Source organism: Rutilus rutilus, assembly GCF_951802725.1.
Source record: "Rutilus rutilus genome assembly, chromosome: 10".
Taxonomy (NCBI): domain Eukaryota; kingdom Metazoa; phylum Chordata; class Actinopteri; order Cypriniformes; family Leuciscidae; genus Rutilus; species Rutilus rutilus.
In genome coordinates, this window is record NC_140215.1 from 34,362,253 (window position 1) to 34,368,609 (window position 6,357).

Consider the following 6,357-nt stretch of genomic DNA (forward strand, 5'->3'; position numbering starts at 1 on the left):
CACCCCCATTTCCTTTCATAAATCTAGTTTGCAGTAGATACATAAAACAGTTTCACTCAGGACCTTAAAGGAGTGGTTGAATATGATTTCACTTTTCTAACTTTAGTTAGTGTGTAATGTTGCTGTTTGAGCATAAACAACATCTGCAAAGTTATAACGCTCAAAGTTCAAAGCAAAGGGAGATATTTGCTTTTAAAGAAATCGTTTTTTAAGGACTACAACAAACGGCTGGTTTGAACTACACAAAATTCCTCCCGGGTTAGTGACATCACCAACCCTAACATTTACATAAACCCCGCCCCCGGAACACGATTTATAGATTATCAAGACAGAATATGCTAATCAATGACTAGAAGATAACTACACAAACTGCATAAATTCAACTAATCGTTCAGAAATGTCTTGTTGCTTCTACATGGTGTCACCTCTTGAGTCACTCCATCATTGTCTGACTCCGGTGTGAACATAAAAGGCTAAAAGTTTTTGAAATGTCCAGTGCATGTCTGTGTGAGGTAAAAGGACACAAGCTGTTGAAGCTCCGCCCCCTGTGCCGGGAGCAGCAGCTCATTTGCATTTAAAGGGACAGACACAAAACAAGGTGTTTTTGCTCACCCTCAAAAAGTGACAACTTTAACATGCTATATAAAAATATCTGTGGGATATTTTGTGCTGAAACTTCACATACACACTCTGGACATCAGAGACTTATTTTACATCTTGTGAAAAGGGCATTATACCACCCCTTTAAGGACAAAAATATCCCAATTGAAACCCATTAAAACCCATGCAATATTTGTTAATAGGCTTTCATTCTGTTGGCAAGAATGAATTTCATTTTTGTTTACATTTCAATTTTGTTTTACCAAATGGTGTCATTTTCTATAGGTTTGGCCTATATAGTCCTGTTTTCTGCTTATGCATATTATAGAGCCAATTGGATAAATTATGCAGCGATAATTGTGTGGGTGTGTTAGGATGGATGTCAGAGTGTGGTTTGTGTGTAATAAAAAATATGTCTGTGTGCATGCTTGAAATATTTGAGAGAGAAAAACTCAAAATCTAGTGAAAGCTTTTTTTCTGAGATATCAACCTCAAATTTGGAACACAACTTCAGACTTATGGTTTTGATTTACTAGCAGTTTTAGAGTTCAACATGTTTCATAAAATATATTCTTTATATAAAATATTGTTCATAAATCATTTTTATAAACTTAAACATCTCTAACTTTTTTTTGGGGGGGGGGGGGGGGGGGGGGGGGGTGTTCACTTTTTAAACTTTTACTTCACCAATAATCTAAGGGTCTTCTTTAAAATGAGACCAAACTTAAGTCTGTGCTCCCAAGCTTCAAAATTGTATGACAAGTTTTTTGGACACAAACATTTTTGTCCTCTTTGGACCAATGTGTAACTTTTTTTAATTGATGCACAAGGGTTAAACAACTTAGACACCATGCTCTGAAGAAACTACAGGCCTAGTGAAACATCAAGAACTTTTTCATCTCCAGAATGGACAAATGCGGATATAACGTGGCCCTCTGGCACTTTACTGCTGTTGTTCTTCTGATGTTATGTTCATTTGCCTCTGCTTTTCCTCCTGAGTGTGTGGTGATGTTGATCCATGGGGTCTTTTGAGATCTCCACACACACACACACACACACACACACACACACACTGAGCTGGGCTGCTCATGTGTTGTTCAGTAGCCTATCTGAGCTGTGCAGATGTAGTTTAATTAATGTGTTGAGTGTGACTTCTCACTGAGATCTTCCATTCGTTGATCAAAAACCTCTCTGTTAGAGTTTAGAGCCTAGACAATGGATGTATGAAATCCCACCCACCCACACACACACACACACCTCGTCACGTGCTTGAGGTCTCGAAGGCCCTGAGCTGCTGACTGAACGTGTTTTGTAACCTGTGAAATGATTGCCTGAACGAGGGCCTGTGAGGGGCGATTCGCTTTTCATAACATTTAAGCTGAAATAATCACAATAAAACTACATCCTGCAAGTGAAAAATCAATAAATGAAAAGGAATAAGCGGCAGAAATCTGAGTGATGCCAGGCTTGACCTGTCGCCTCGTGACGTCACTCACGGCCCAGACACACTGCGTGATCTTTCTGGGTTTCAAGACAGCACTTAAGGCAATAATTAACCAAAGTTTTATATCCTATTAAAAATAAGTGAATTATGTAACGCTGGCTCTGTGTGGCAGCAGCTGCGGTCAGCAAGTCTTCTGAATAAATCTCCGGACAGGGAGGAGGATCTGCTGATGGACCCGAAAACCCCCGTTGTGAACCTTCGTTTTCATTTATTTATTTATTTTTTAATTTTGGCTGGTTTCAATATCACAACCTGTTTTAGAAGAAATAGTGAGTTGCTTTGTGTAAAAATCGCTGATTCTCAGCAAATGCATTAGTTCAAGCATTCTACAGTATGCATAAAATTAAATATAAAATAGCAAGAGTTGCAGGATAATTAAATAGTTTTTCAGTGAAGCAACTGAAACCATCAGTATTTAATCGCCTGTTTTAGTTCAGCCACATTTATAGTAGAAGTTGGGGGTCAGTGCGTTTCCCCCCTCTAAATAAATTAATATTTTTATTCAGCAAGGATAGCCATTACATTGATCTCTTCTTTTTAATGTTTTGTTCATCAAAGTGTCATGAAAAAAGGTAGCATATTTTCTTCAGAAATATTCAGCAGCACAAATATTTTCAACAATATTTTTTGAGCATCACATCATCATATTAGAATGATTTCTGGATCACGTGACACTGAAGACTGGAGTAATGATGCTGAAAATTCTGCTTTGATCACAGGAATAAATTAGCCTACATTTCACACAAAATTCGCATAGAAAGCAGCTGTTTTAAATTGTGCTGTGATGCACCGATCATAAACGAAGAGGTTTATAGAGAAAGAGTCTCCAGCTCAAATCAGATAAACCCTCATTATGACCAGTAGGTGGAGCTGTAGGCCGAGCTCATCTGAGAGAGACTTTAGTTTTCACAGACAAACTGTGCCTTGGCTCTTGATTGAGCATAATGGGCAACCATGATCCAAAAACAATAGGTTATTATGTTCCTAAAACAGGTTCACAATCATTCTTCCCCTGTCAGAAAGCAGTTCTGAAGACCTCATAATATAAGCGCTGTCTGAGGATGGAAACTACATGTTTGGATCCAAGAAATGAAAGAATGTGGTTAAATGAACCCTTCCATATTTTGAAAATTTACACAGAGCAAAAAGGTGTAAATATTATACCTTTCGGAGTACAGCCCTTAAAATTACATATTTGTACCTTTTTACTCTATTACCTTAGAGTACAAATACGTAGGCTACCTTAAGGTAGCCTACCCTGAACCTTTATGTGTAAAAAAAAAAAAAAAGGTACAAAGATGTCCTTTTAAGAGTACTGTCCCAGTTACAAGCTACATTTTACACCTTTTTTCTCTCTGTGTAGCAATAATCCCAAATCTAAAATCTAAGATCATATTGCATATGGATTTCTGCTATCAGCCAGTGATTTACCTGACATCACATCATTATGTGCGCATGCACCCGCAGTGTGTTGTGTTCAAAGCACCCTGTAGATGGCGCTCTTATCCACGAAAAGCTCCATGCATCATGAAGAATCATTGACCATTTATGACACAACAATAATGCATCAGCGGTCAGTAAAGACATTTTTCTTTATTGACGACGTGTATTCATTCACTTCCCTTTTCATAGAAGATAATAGTTTCCCATTCCAACTTTACTCTTAACTCAACAGCCTCAAAACTGTATTTTGGTGTCAGATTGTCTGATAAAGCAAAACTTTACCGTGGGTCATTGTCAAATAAGAAAACAAAAATAAAAACATGAATTCAAAAGTGCTAGTATTTCTATACACCTTAAATACGAAATAATGAATTGTTGATAATAAGCCTAATCATTCTTGTAGAATACCTGATTTGAGAAAAATACCTTTTTTTTTTTCTTTTTTTTTTTTTTTTACAGGTTATAACCTGTAAGTAAGTAAATAAATAAATGCCATTTCCCACAACATATTTAAAGTATTAAACAGCTTTAATGGCTTTTCAGCAAAGTTTAAGCTAAATGAAGAAATTATTAGACAAAACAATTAATCAAATTGGACAACATTAAATGCAAAAAATATTGTTTTGCTAAACAGAATCTGTAATTGATTAAATGGATAAAAAAAAAAAACTTGAGAAAATCTTGAGAACACAAGTTGACTCTTTAGTTGTGTTATTACAAAAATATGATGATATTGGAATTTGAATCGTTATGAGCATGCGTTCAGCTCTTACTAATATAGCCAAGGTCTTGTGACAACTTTCCTGCAACTTCTGACATATTATCTCAAACCGGCTTTAGCAAATCATGTTATTCAATTGTTTATTTTTGCTATGCCATGATGAAATAAAAATAGAGAACAGCAAGAGAAGCTTGTCTTTTTTTTTTTTCTTTTTTTTTTTTTTGAATTTGAGAATTTAAGCATTTAAATTGTACTTTAATTGTGATAAGACATATAGACCTATCAAAATACACTTATTTCAGTGAGTTATTGCGCATCCTGAAATCAAGCATCATTGACACGACCCTCCTCCATCTCTCAACGATGTTTTAACTTATAGTTGGACTAGTTTTCTGTGCGCATTGCAGCCTGTGAGCTGGAGTCTGAACACACACACACACTCACACACACACACACACACACACACACACACACCTCGCAGTTCATTAGCACAGTCACCGATAAGCATTTGTTGGAGAGACATCATCATCATCATCATCACAGTCCTGATCAAAGGGCCACTGTGTCCGGCGGGCGAGTCCCAAATCGCGGCCCATTCATTCCGCATGTATGAAGTGCCCTAGTGACGTCATCACCGGGCGCTGCTGACCTTGCCCTGTCCCGCGCGGATCGAGGGGAAGCCCGACCGGCCCACACGGACATACGCAAGTGGAAACCAGAAGGAAATGGAGAATTGCAGAAAAGGGAACCAAAGAGTCCATATAAGTAGCGTTTATCAGCCTCTCTCACGAGCGCAGGGAGCCAGAGCCTCGGTCGGGCTGGGCCACAATCCCTCTCCCAGGAATTGAGGAAAAGCACAGTCCCGCGCATCTGTTTCCTCAGACGGCACATAGAGGAAGCGGGGCGTAAATCACACACAACAAAAATAGAATCAGGGCTGTTATTCAGAATGATCTGGGAGACCTGCTCCTTTTTTTCTTTTCCAGGGCTGGCACAAATTTACACTGGCATCCCTACAACAGGCCATACCTGATGTGCTTTCTGAAATAAATATCTTATGAGGGGCCGAGGCTGGCTGGGATCTCACTCTTCGGTGGAGAAAATAAAATAAATAAATAAATAAAGAATTTATATATAGACCTATAGGCTATATATACACACACATATTTTTTTTTTCTTTATAGTTACATATTTAAGTCATCAACATAACTATTTAAAATTCTAACTTTATTGCACAAGAAAAAAAGGTTGTTACATTTAACCCCTGCATGGCTGGACATGTTGTGACCCTATGGTGGGTGGGGAACGTTGGTCCTGGAGGGCCACTCTCCCGCAGAGTTTACTTCCAACCCTAATCAAACACACCTGAACAAGCCAATCAATGTCTTCAGGGTCAGTAAGGCTACAATCGGGAGTTTTTTCAGGGTTAGAGCTTAACTCTGCAGGACAGTGGCCCTCCTGGACCAACGCTCCCCACCCCTGCGACTACGGGGTAAGTTGTCACAATAATACCTGCTATTTATTGACACTGATTTGAGGAGACTACATACTTTTACCATCTCCCACACTACTATCAGTTTTAATGGCTTAAAAGTTTAGGCTAAGTGAAGAAATTATTAAACAAAACAATTTATCAGAATGAACATAATAGGCAGAAATATATAAAAATATTGTTTTGCTAAACAGAAACTGTAATTAATTAAATGCATAAAATTATATCTGCTAAAAAAAAAATTTTATACAACATTCCCCATGGAAATCTTGAGAACAAAGTTTTCTTTCATCATAGTTGACTCTTATCTGAATATTGTATTCACATGTTAACCAAATGCTATCACACAAATATTAAAGATATTAGAATTTGCCTATTATATGAGAGTTTTGTGTTTGAAATGTTCAACCTGCGTTCAGCTCTTACAAGTAGGGCTATAGGTCTTGAGCCAACTTTCCTGAGTGACATATTATCTCAAACTGGCTTTGGCAAATCATGATATTCAATATTTGTTTGTTTACTTTAGCTATGCCAAGAGATGAAAATTTAGCACAGCAAGAGAAGCCTGTCATGTAATCCGTCGAAAACGACCGCTTG